This window comes from Colobus angolensis, unplaced genomic scaffold, assembly GCF_000951035.1.
Source record: "Colobus angolensis palliatus isolate OR3802 unplaced genomic scaffold, Cang.pa_1.0 Scaffold149, whole genome shotgun sequence".
Taxonomy (NCBI): Eukaryota; Metazoa; Chordata; class Mammalia; order Primates; family Cercopithecidae; genus Colobus; species Colobus angolensis.
In genome coordinates this window covers 253,762-266,750 of record NW_012114588.1, presented here as the reverse complement: position 1 = coordinate 266,750, position 12,989 = coordinate 253,762, and the positions used below count along the sequence as shown (strand labels likewise).

The window sequence follows — 12,989 nt, the reverse complement described above, 5'->3', positions numbered from 1 at the left end:
TCTCATCTTGCATTGTAGCTCCCAGAATTCCCGAGTGTTGTAGGAGAGACCCGTTGGGAGGTCACTGAATCATGGGCGTGGTTTCCCCAGTACTGTTCTCACGGTTGTGAGTAAGTCTCACGAGATCTGATGATTTTATAAGGGGTTTCCCCTTTGACTCGGCTCTCATTCTCTCTTGCCTGCCACCATGTAAGATGTGCCTCTCGTCTTCTGCCATGATTGTGAGGCCTCCCCAGCCATGTAGAACTGTGAGTTCATTAAACCTCTTTTGCTTTATAAATTACTCAGTCTGGGCCTGGTGGGGTGGCTCACACCTGTAATCCCAGCACTTTGGGTGGCCGAGGTGGGCAGATCACTTGAGGTCAGGAGTTTGAGACCAGCCATGGCCAACAAGGTGAAACCCTGTCTCTACTAAAAATACAAAAATTAGCTGGGCATGGTGGCGCACACCTGTAGTCCCAGCTAATCTACTGGGGAGGCTGAGGCAGGAGAATTGCTTGAACCTAGGAGGCACAGGTTACAGTGAACCAAGATTGCACCCTGCACACCAGCCTGCGTGACAGACTGAGACTCTGTCTCAAAAAAATAAAATAAAACAAGACAAAACAAAATAAAATACACAATCTCGGGTATGTCTTTATCAGCAGCGTAAAAACAGACTAATACACAGGGGCCCAAATCTCCTAGAGGAGAATTTCGAGGTCTGGTGTCGTGGCCTCCAGTCCAGGGCAGCCTTTCTTTGCTCTCAAGGTGGGTGCCCTGCATTCCTGCAGCTGCCTACATAGCAAGTGACCTGAGGTTCACTCCTTTCTCCTGACCTAAAGCTTTTTTGGGCCTCCACCTGTGCCTGGGCTATCTTGAGTCTTCTAAACCCTCCCTTCCTTTCTTTCTTAGGCCATTGGCTGTTATTGTGATTTGAATTATATCAGCATTTGTGTTCCATTACAAAGAAATTTGTACTTACTGGGTCGTTTTATTTTTATTTTATATTTCTTTCATTAGAATATTATATATACATATATATTTTATTTCAGTAGCCAACAAGTTGTTTTTGGTTACGTGATTAATTTTGGTTACATGATTAATGTTTTTGTTTGTTTGAGACAGAGTCTCACTCTGTCACCCAGGTTGGAGTGCAGTGGTGCAATCTTGGCTCCTGGGTTCAAGCGATTCTCCCACCTCAGCTTCCCAAGTAGCTGGGACTACAGGCATGCACTACCACGTCCAGCTAATTTTTTGTATTTTTAGTAGAGATGGGGTTTCACCATGTTAGTCAGGTTGGTCTCAAACTCCTGACCTCAAGTGATCCTCCTGCCTCAGCCTCCCAAAGTGCTGGGATTACAGGTGTGAGCCACCACACCCGGCCCAAGGCAGTTTTTACGCATAAATAGAAATCCAAGGGGAGAAAATTCACCCTTAACAAACTGCCTTCCCTTTGAGGTAGAAGTGAGAAGAAGTGAGAAGGTGGACAAGCCTCAGTTATGTGCCCCCCATAATTAAATTCACAAAGAGAATAAAGCAAGAGGACAATAGAGCAGCCCAGGCAATAAAAAGAAAAGTTACCCCTGTGGACCTGCTCTCAGGATTGGCAGACATCGTTTTAGTCTCCTAGATTTGGTGGCAGCCAGCAGGCCTTGGTGACAGCTCTTGCCCCAACTGAATGATACTGTCTGCTGTGGCTCAGTAGGTAGATGCTTCCTGTGGGAGAAGCCAGAGCCGGGGAAACTGGATCCCAGTCTTGGTTGGAGTTCTGACCTGGGGGCCCTGGGGGCCTGATACAGACTGGAGATGTAACACAGCGTCCAGCAATGGGTCGGCTGCTGGTGGCTGGAGCTGTGGGTTTGCCCAGTGTCAGCTCTTCCTCTCCCTGGAGCAGCTGCTAGTTAAGGGAGTGCACGAAGGACTCAGGCAGACTCTAGCAGCGTTGCCACTTGGCAGCTGTCATCTTGGGCAAGCGAGGTGACTTCTTAAAGCCTTAGTTTTGCATCTGCAAACTGGGAGCCTCTTACCTGAGCTGTTGTGGGAGTGGTGGCCTCTTACCCTCTTGTGGGGGCAACCTCCAAGCTGTGGATTTGGGAGCAAATAAATAATCTGTTATGTGTAGGGATGGAGTTTAGCTGTGTTGGCCAGGCTGGTCTCACACTCCTGACCTCAAGTGATCCACCCATCTTGGCCTCCCATAATGCTGGAATTACAGGCGTGAGCCACCGGGCCTGGCCCCAACTCTGGATTTTTTCTCACTATTCTCCAGGATCCTTCATTGTTCCTTCCTTGTTTATTCTGTCCGATTTGCCCCCTGTGGGCTCCCACCTGGCTGCCTCCCACTTCTAATGCCTGAACTCAAGGCACTGTCTCCTATCCAGGAGGATGGAGGCATGACCACATCTCATTTGTCTTCCTGCCTGTAGAGCACCCTTCTTCTCTGTGTCCTTCTCTTGCTGAGGCCAGGGCTGCCCCATATTCTGGCTGTGTCCATCTGTGCCTCATGCATGTGGATAGGCAGGCTGACCACACAGCCCTGCACTGCCTAGCACGTGGGGCTCACGTCCTAACAACTGTTGACTACTGGCTCAGGGCTGGGCACTGTTCCAGGGGATACCAAGGAACCAAGACCCCATCCTCCTGGGCCGTATGCTTTTCGTTCTCTTGAGTCTTGCATTGCTCCCTTATTTGGGGTTCACCCACCCATCTTCCAAAGAGTCGTCCTTACCCTCTGCTGTCCCCGCCAGCTCTCACCATTTTAACCCAAAGACTTTAAAGACGATTAAAGGCACTATCTCAGAGGCCACCACTGCCCTGCTGCAGAACAAAGCCACAGCTCGGAGGTTGCCCCCACAAGAGGGTAAGAGGCCACCACTCCCACAACAGCTCAGGTAAGAGGCTCCCAGTTTGCAGATGCAAAACCAAAGCTTTAAGGAGTCACCTAGCTTGCCCGAGATGACAGCTGCCAAGTGGCAACGCTGCTAACTAAAAATACAAAACAAAACTTACCCGGGTATGGTGGTGTGTGCCTGCAGTCCCAGCTACTTGGGAGGCTGAGGCAGGAGAATCACTTGAACCCGGGAGGCAGAGGTTGCAGTAAACCGAGATCATGTCACTACTCTCCAGCCTGGGGTGACAGACTGAGTAATCTCAAAAAAAAAAAAAAAAAAAAGAAAAGAAACATTCCAGAGTTGGAAGCCAGGCAACGGGAAGTGATGGAGAATCAATGTCCATATTTGTCAATAGATACCCCCAATCGAAACTGATTCGGGGAGTTAAAAATCACATTAAAATCCATTAAGGACTTCAGACTTAATGTTTCTTCTTCTTCCTTCTTCTTCCCCTTCTTCTTCTTCTTCTTTCCTCTTCCTTTTCTTCTTCTTCTTTTTTTTTTGGAGACAGAGTCTCGGCCTATCCCCCAGGCTGGAGTGCAATGGCACGATCTTGGCTCACTGCAACCCCCACCTCCCAGATTCAAGCGATTCTCCTGCCTCAGCCTCCCCAGTAGCTGGGATTACAGGCGCCTGCCACCACGTCTGGCTAATTTTTGTATTTTTAGTAGAGACAGGGTTTCGCCATGTTAGTCAGCTGGTCTCAAACTCCTAACCTCAGATAATCTGCCTTGGTCTCCCAAAGTGCTGGGATTTCAGGCGTGAGCCACCGCACCCGGCTTTTCACACACTTCTAATGTTAAAGAGATCTTTTGGGAAATGATATTGATTGTGTGACAAAATATATTTCTGAAGTCCAGCAATTCCTTCAGTTTCTAGTAAAATTATTAATGCACTATTATTTGTTAAGATTAAAATTAGCATCAAGAGGAGGATCCCATTTTTATGAAATATTTTTGATCTTCTGTTTGCATCTGTGTCTTGAAGGATGTGCGCCTGGTGCTGCTATTGCTAATTTCTGGAGGGTTGGACTACAGTGATTTTCTTTACACACATTTGTGTACTCTTCTTCACTGCTTGAATGCAGTTGTAACAAGCATGTGTGAGTTTTACAAAAACTTGTGTCCAGGTTTTTGCCGTCAAAAAATATATATTTGTGTTTTTTCTTTTTAAAAAGCAAATATAAAAAGACCTCATACAGTGAATGCTGAAGAGGGCAATCTCCATGGATTAATATTCTCATCCGAGTGCTTACTGTATTTTCTTTTTTTCAGTAAAAAAATAAAGATGTACAGAGTAGGAGGAGGGCCTGATTGACAGCATGAGCTTAGTTTGTTAATTTTTCCTCCCAACGATGCTTCTTCAGACAAACAGAACTCATGAGGCTGGGTTTCCGCAGTCAATGAGTGGGGACGGGGGAGAGGAAAGAGCTGTAGTGAGGTCTCTCCAGGGAGGCAGAGCGGCCCCAGGCTGTTGGAGGCCCGCCGGCTGCCATCCCTGCTGCAGCATCCGGCAGTAGGCACTAACCCTGGCTTTGCTCTCCATCAGCAGCCAGCGGGAGCTGTCAGGAGTGGGGGCCAGACCTTGCCCTGCTTCTGAGTGACCCTCCTATCCCATGGTGCCAACAAGGGTGGTGGCCTGCCATGGCTGGACCACATCCATTGCACCCCTAGGCCCTGGCCCACTCTGGGCACAGGAGACCCATGTGCTCAGAGCCTCCCTCCCCTAGAGAGGATGACACATGCCAGGCTCAGCGCTGGCCCCACACCTGCTCAGGCCTCCACCCCTCCAGCCGCTCTGCTGACCACTCTCTTATGGAAACCCTGAGCCCGACCCACCAGTTTTTCTTCTCCTCATCCACAGACACCGGGACTGGTGCTGTGCCACCTGCCTTGGGTCCCACTCGCAGATCCTGCCTGAGCCTTTCCTGGTGACTCACCCCTAGGTCGTGAGCACTGGTTGAGCAGCTGCTGGCACAGCTTCCCCGGGTGACCAAGGAAGCAGCCCCGCTCCGTCCTCCTTCAGAAGAAGAGGGCACAAGGTTTTGGCGTCCAGAGCATCAACCCTACAAGTGTTTGGATGACCTGTGGACGATCACACTGGAACAATCCCAGACCCCTCCCAGCTGGAGGTAACAGTTCTTGCCTTGCTTTCATTCTTGCCATTCACTCACTCATTCACTCATACATTCACTGCAGGGTGGCATGTAAAGTATCAGAAACACGAAAATGAGAACATGTGGAGTCTCTGCCTTCATGGTCCTCAGCCCGACAGGTGAGTGGGAAGATGGAGGTAACAGAGGGCACAGGGGGAATGGCATCCCCTCCCCTTCTGCTGGGAGCTGGCGGCGGGGAGGGCGGCTGGGTGACCCCACCCGGGCTCTGGCTGCTTCTAAAGAGCTTGTTAGAGACCCTGGAGAAGGTGGACTCAGGCCAGCAGCGCCTGAGCTTGTCTCCACCACGGCTTCTTTTATGATTTGCCCAACTCTTCCCCTCCTGCCCTTCCATCTGTCCCTGCATCTCCAAAACTATGGTCTGTCAGGAAAACTGTTCCAATTAAGCAAGAAGAAACCGAAGCTGCACAGCAGGGGCCACCTAACTGGTGTTGCCACACTGGCCTGATGAAACTCTGACCCGCAACAGAAGGATCTGTCCTCTTGGTTCACGCGAATCACCTTCTTACTTAGGTCAATGTAGGGTTTCTGCAAATACGTAACAAAGCTCCTAGCTCCGGTATCTATTAGGTTCTGCTGCTACAAGGTAGTTTAGGCACCCAGAAATGAGGTCTGCAGGCTGATTTCAGGAGACTGGAATCAGGTCCCAGAGATGGCCCCCGAAGTGGGATCCTGGGGCTCCCCTCTCCCCCATGCCGGCCTTGTCCTTAGGCCCCCGTGGTGCTGAGATGGCTGCTGCAGCTCACTAAGACCTGAGTCCAGAGCAATGGTGCTGCTTCAGCCTGAGTCCTTGGGGTCACTCTGATTTGACCAGGTTGGGCCCTGAGTGCTCCCTGATCCCATTGCTGCGGCTGTGGGCATTGGATGTCCTGATCAGCCAGCACTGGGTCCCACGCCCCATGCCTGCCGTCAGAACTCCCCAGAACACATGTACAGGAGGGTCCCCAAACGGGGACTGGGCACCAAGTGATCCTCCAGTGTGCCCCTCACAGATGCTGGCTGGGACCCGCAGTCCTGCCCGGCCATGCTCCTGTAAGGACTGCAGAACTAGCAGCCATCACCACACAGAAGCAGGGAGGGACGCCCTGGGCTACCCTCAGGGAAGCAGCACATCCCCCACGCACTTCCCATCTGAGGGACAGGCGGGGACGGTCAGCGCAGCTCTGGTTTCTGGCCTTCGTGACATCTTCCCTTGCAGGTTCTGGGCATGTCTCACCCCTGTCTCTGTCCCCTCTGCCGTGGGGCCCCTGCCCAGAGCTCACCTATTTCGAATGGACATGCTGCTCCTTTTGCCACCTTGTGCTGTCACCAACCCTGCGTGGCTCCTGCCTGCCGTTGGTGACAACCTGCAAATCTCCAACTCCTGTACCTCAAGTGGTCTTGAAATCCTATTTGACTTCCCCAAAACACTTACATTCCTGGGAGTGTGACACAGCTTGGAGGGAGGACTCAGGCAGGGGACAGAAGACAAATGAAGGCATCAGGCTCTGGTATCCTCAAAGACCCTCCCCTCCTGGTATCTCCCACGCAGGGGCGAGTTCCTTTCCCTCCAGTGGGCTGCCGGGAAGGTTGGGGGACTCTTCCCAGACTGCTTGGGAGTCTATGAAATGCGCTCGTCCTAACGACCGCTGTCTCTCCCATGAGGTCCACAGACCCTCTTGCAAATGGAATGCACTGGCTTGCTCAGACACACTTATACTTGCAACAGGCATGTGGCTGTCCTCGGTTCAGGGCCCTCACTTACCCCAGCCCTCCCCTCCTCAAAGTACACACACAGCACGATGCCGGGGCCCACAAACCCCTACACCCCATCCCCCAAATAAACAAAGCATGGATTTTGGCAAATCAATTTTATTGTTTAAAAAAATAAATGTTACATTTGACATAGAAAAAAGCATTTTAAAAATGTTTTTAAAAGGTTTAAAAAGGCATTTGTTCTGGCCAGGCATGGTGGCTCACGCCTGTAATCGCAGCACTTTGGGAGGCTGAGGCAGGTGGATCACCTGAGGTCAGGAGGTCGAGACCAGCCTGACCATGGTGAAACTCCATCTCTACTAAAAATACAAAAATCTGCTGGGCATGGTGGTGTAATCCCAATTACTCAGGAGGCTGAGGTAGGAGAATCACTTGAACCTGGGAGGCGGAGGTTGCAGTGAGCCGAGATTACACCACTGCACTCCAGCCTAGGCGTCACAGCAAGACTCTGTCTCAAAAAAAAAAAAAAAAAAAAAAAAAACATTTGTTCTGAATGTGCCTCATCATCCCAGGCATCTGTAAGTTTCCATTGTTTCCATAAAAGCCAGTGGGGTTCCCCTGCCTGAAAAAAAGCACCAACATTCTTCCCGCTTGGCAGTGGGTGGCTCTCATGCCCACGCCTCTCCACCCAAGGGAACAGTCTCTCTGCTCCTCACCTGGCAGAAGCCCAGACCCTGAGTCCCTAGCACAGGGCAGAGCGTAGAAACATGATCCAGATGCAGCAGGCCCTGCCCCCGTCTAGTTCTCCCGCAAGAGCCTCTTAGCACTGCTCCAATCTGACCTGCCCGGCTGGAATCACACTTCTCACTCGGGCACAGGTAAAGATGAGCTCCCAGGACCCAGCAGGGCCTCCGCCCCTGGGATCTGCTGCCAGCCGCCTCCTTGCGGTGGACAGAACTAGGAGGGGCAGGCTGTACCCAGCACATCTCAGAGAGATGGAGGCAAGCTGGGTTCCTGATGATTTCCAGCCAATACAGGTCCTTCCTCCTGCGTGTAGGCACCCCGTAACGCTTTATAACAGACGCCTCTAGACTTCTGTGGGGGTAAAGTGAAGGACCCAAACTGACACAGGTAGTGTTTGTTCACACTTCCACTTTCAAAGCTAACTACTAGCTGTTCAAATATACTCCATAGTTTTCAGCAAATCAAAGTGTTTACCTCTCCCACACCAAGGGAAGAAAAGATGCAGACTGCCTTTAAAGCACCTGACAGCAAGGCGAGGGTTTTAAAGATGAGCCTTGAGAATCAAAGCAGCAGCAGAAGTATAATTACTCCAGTGCTCCCCCTTCCTGTGCGTGGGTCACACAGAGACAGGCACATCCCCAGTGCTTTGCAAACAGAAGCACTCCCAAAAATTGGCTAGAGGGAACGCTTCGGCAAACGGATCATTTTCCCCCCGGCTTGCTGGACTCTCGGAAATGCATCTGAAAGCCCTTGCCACCCTGTCTTGTGCTGATGACAGCATGAGCCCGGCTGCACCTTGCTCAGCAACAAGCTGCGAGATCCTCAGCTTCTCACTCACACCCCACCTCGAGCTGCTGACGGCGGCCTGGAGAACTATGTGTGTGGCTGTTCCTGGATGACATCTGCTGTCACTAGTCTTCCCAGAACATCCGCTGCCCAGGGTTCCTGCTGTCTTCCCCAGTGGACAGATTTTGCAGGGAAGACTGAGGAAATGGGAGGGGGAGTTCTGCGCTAGAGCAGAAGGCACAGAAGGTAGGGTTTTTGTTTTATAGGGAGACTGCCCAGTGCGTTGCAAAAGGAAAACCAAGAACAGGGAGTGTCCAACTCATCCCCTCTGCATGAGCAAATGAAGATGGACACTGGACTGGGCCAGCTGACACCGGGACTCACACTTCGTCAGTGGACAAGAGATAACAGCAGGCAGAATTATGACAGGAATCAATCTGCACTCCAGTGAGGCGGCTCCCATGATTGAGTTACAATGCTTGGAGCCCCCGAGGGCAGAGCGGCACCAGCTGGGAGGTTCGTACTGCATCCTGGCTTCGGATGCCCTCGCAGGCTCTGATTCGCTGCTAGGTGCTGGTGAGGTTGGAAGAACTTCCTTCCTTCCTGTGTACAATGCAAACAGCGCCGCTTCAAGTGCTGCCCACACGGGTGCAGCCTCATGGGAGAGTTGCACGGAGAGGGAATGCGTTCAGTTCAGCCAGCAGAAGGCCAGGGGTAAGTGGTCCCTAGTGGGTCACATGGCCTGTGACATCTGGAGGCTGCCAATCTTCGCCCTCTATAGAGTCTCATCTGCAGGGTGGATGGGTGCTAGGGTGTCGTCTGGTCACTGTGGCCACCTCACCCTCGTCACCACGGGCCTTTCCTGTGCCGTGCTCACTCTCACACTGAGATGCTGCCAGGCAGCTTTTTTTTTGTTTTTGTTTGTTTTTTTAAACCAGTGGAGTAAGTTCTAAGGGAGCCCCATGTGCTTAAGATAAAAACCTAGCTGGGGAAAGCGGATGCAGAGGCTGCTTCTGTGAGGCTGCATATATCTTACAGGACAAAAAGTTTTGTACCTGAAAACCAAATTCTGGGAAACAGCCTTGCAGGTTTTTGGGAAGCTTCTCCCTCCCTGTGGTGAGTTCCACCTGGGCCCTCCGGGAGAACAGGGACAGGAGAAATGCAAGCAAAGCAGACAGGCCCGGAGTAGGGAGCCTGAGCCCTGCATATTTTGGAATCAAAACCCTCAAGGGAATAGTCGGCCAAATGGTAGGAAGCTTTGATCACTCTGCTAATTTGGGGGCCCAAGAGTAGGGCTACAGCATTGTCTGCAGAAAAACAAACAATAGGGAAATTCAATCAGAAGAGTCTATTTTAACTTGCAGTTAGCAGAAAAATTTCCCCCCCGATTTTGACCTAGCTGAAATCTAGCTTAAAGTTCCTTGATTCCTTCCCCTTCCCCTCTACAAATGGGAATCATGCTTGCCCTAGAGATGCTGACTGACAAGGTCTCCCAAAGAGGGGCCCTTCTGCCATTTACGGGCCCCTAAGTGCACCCGTGGGCTTCCGTGCGAATGGAATCGTTGGTCCCCACCAGGGAACCTGGACTGTGGTAACTGCTGCCACCATAGGACCCAAGGGCTCCCAGGCCAGGAAGAGGCAGGCAGCCTGCCTGGGAACACAGGCTGGAACCTGGAACCCTGCAGCCCTGGGTTCTGAGTGGGGCTGCTCCCTGGGCTGTTGTCATCATTCTTTCTCTTCTTTTCTTTTCTTTTTTTGAGACAGTGTCTCACTCTGTTTTCCAGGCTAGAGTGCAATAGTGTAATCACACCTTACTGCAGCCTCAGCCTCCTGGGCTCTGGTGATCCTCCCACCTCAGCCTCCTAAGCAGCTGGGACCACAGGTGGGCACCACCATGCATGGTTTTATAACTTTTTGTAGAGATCGAGTCTCACTATGTTGCCCAGGCTGGTTTCAACCTTCTAGGCTCAAGTGATCCTCTCACCTCAGCCTCCCATAGTGCTGGGATTACACGCATCAGCCACTGCACCTAGCACAGTGAATTTAAAATTTGGTGAATTTTAAGAAGCATTTTTAAAAAATGAAAACTAAAAAATAGAGGATATCTGAAGTCCTAAGGGTTGAGAATTTCTTTATGAAACTTGCTTGGAGCACAGCTGTAAACAAATGAAGGCCGGGCGCGGTGGCTCAAGCCTGTAATCCCAGCACTTTGGGAGGCCGAGACGGGCGGATCACGAGGTCAGGAGATCGAGACCATCCTGGCTAACACAGTGAAACCCCGTCTCTACTAAAAATACAAAAACTAGCCGGGCGAGGTGGCGGGCGCCTGTAGTCCCAGCTACTCGGGAGGCTGAGGCAGGAGAATGGCGTAAACCCGGGAGGCGGAGCTTGCAGTGAGCTGAGATCCGGCCACTGCACTCCAGTCCGGGCGACAGAGGGAGACTCCGTCTCAAAAAAAAAAAAAAAAAAAAACAAATGAACTGATTTATAATGGAAGGCACATTTCTTGCTGCAGAGCATAGTCTGAAGTTTGAAAGCCACCAGCCTACAGGGTTCTGAGAACTTCTTCCTAACACAGGGAAAGGGGTGGGCAGGGGCAGAGGCACACGGACATCTCCAGGTTTGGACTTTTCCAACGTATTTGCGGAAGGCACTTGATTCTGGAAAGCAGACTTTTGGCATTTCGACCCTCACCCACGCTCCCACACCCACTCCGCACAGATCTGTGATGCATCCAAGGCAGGACTGAGTTAGTGGGATATCCTAGGCTCTATGGCAGTGACTATTATTCAGAAATGGTGACATCAAGGGCCGGCTTGCCCTTCATCCTTCAGGGATGAAGCAAAGCAGACAGGCCCGGAGTAGGGAGCCTGAGCCCTGCATATTTTGGAATGAAACCCCTCAAGGGAATAGTCTGGAATAGGAGGCCACATGGTAGGAAGCTTTGATTACTCTGCTAATTTGGGGGCCCAAGAGTAGGGCTACATCCTCAAGGAGGGACCCCACCTCCTTGGGCATGTGGAGGCCCCTTTGTCTCTGGTGTTGCAACCGGAGAGGAGTCGGTTCCTGAAGAACAGATGGGAGAGGGCTGGGGCCAGGCACCCGGGGAGAGAGGAAGGGAATGAAAAGAAATCCGGCACAGGAGCTGCACAGGGAGCGGGGCAGTCAGGAGGCGGCAGTACAGTGCAAGAGCTCCCCCACGCGGCCAGCTGTGGAACTTCCACCGCGACCCCCAGTCCTCTCCTGAGCCCGCAAATCACAGATAGCAGCTCAGATGCTGGGCTCCAGGAGGGTGGCTTCCGGCTCTGGGCACTGTGGTTCTGTCCTAAGAGGGGCGCTCTCTGGGTATAAAAATAGATGTTCTAGCTGGGTGTGGTGGCTCACGCCTGTAATCCCAGCACTTTGGGAGGCTGAGATGGGTAGACTGCCTGAGTTCAGGAGTTCGAGACCAGCCTGGGCAACATGGTGAAACCCTGTCTCTACTAAAATACAAAAATTAGGCAGGCGTGGTGGCTGGCGCCTATAGTACCAGCTACTTGGGAGGCTGAGGCACGAGAATTGCTTGAACCCAGGAGGCGCAGGTTGTAGTGAGCCAAGATCTCGCCACTGTGCTCCAGCCTGGGCGACAGAGAGAGACCGTCTGAAAAAAAGAAAAAGAAAGGAAAAAAAAAGGCAAGATGCTCTGTCTGGCCTGGGTTGTTGGCAGCCAGAGTAAGTAGTCTGAACAAGAGCCCCAGCTTGGGAACCATGTCTCAGACTGGTATTGAAAATGAAAGCCAGGATTCCTTTAAATCCATAGCCTTGAAGTATAAACAGTCCAGAGGAGAGAAACTGGCTTTGCCATGCTCCCTCACCCATGAAAGCCCTCTCTGAAAATGCGGTAGAAATTTTGTATCTGCCTGACCCGCAGAGCAAGTGTAAGGTGGGGGAGAAGCCAGACAGAAAAATCGACCTTAACCAAGAGTTCCATCTCCCAGCCTTGAGTTGTGGGATGTTGAACAAACAAAACTACATGTGTCCTGGGAATTTTGCTTTGTGTTGTTTTTTAAAAGAACGTCAGAGCCCTCCTTGGGGGTTTCAGAAAAGCAGGTATTGCTGGCCTATGGCTTCTCAAGATCACAGTCCCCAACCTATGCTCACTGAGAAGATACCCAATCACTTCCCCAGTCTCAGGCAGAGAGTTAGTGGTGAAGTGAGAGGTGGCAGGAGAGACTGGCACACAGGAAGTCACGGGGGGGTCACCAAGAGGCAGGGAGAGAAGGCCTGGCTACGGCCCTGTCACCCGCCAAGCGAGCCCCTGAAAAGGCTGTGTGCAGCCCCGTGCCAGAGGCCTGGCTCCTGTCTGGTGGGAGCAGAGCCGCCTGGATGGCCCAGTGTCATTTGATGCTGCATCTCTCTCCCCGCTAATGAGCTGTCACCTCAGTGGGTGATTTAACTGGATCTTTTCTGGTAAAACGAGAGGGGCTACTGAGAGCAGAAACACCCACCTGGGAGTCCACTGAGATTGAAATGACCCTCTTAAATTGGGGCTCCCCGGAATGGCCTGATTAGCTGCACCCAGAGTGCTTCATGGAGGAAGGCCAGCAGGACAGAGGAGCAGCGGAGGGCAGGGGTCCTCCCTGAGGAAGCTGGGGGAAGGAGACTCCACCTCCCCACGCAGAGCAGGTCATCGACTGAGAAAGGGAGCCCCGAACAGCACTGAGATTTCTGGGGCTGGG

General features: G+C 51.8%; 1 long non-coding RNA gene across 1 annotated transcript; it reads left to right on the top strand.

The window, feature by feature from the left end:
• Positions 1-10,740: 10,740 nt before the first annotated feature.
• On the top strand, positions 10,741-11,751 carry LOC105507328. The gene is made up of 2 exons (XR_001001077.1): positions 10,741-11,107; positions 11,278-11,751. It is a non-coding gene; the product is annotated as an uncharacterized LOC105507328 (long non-coding RNA).
• The last annotated feature ends 1,238 nt before the right edge of the window (positions 11,752-12,989 follow it).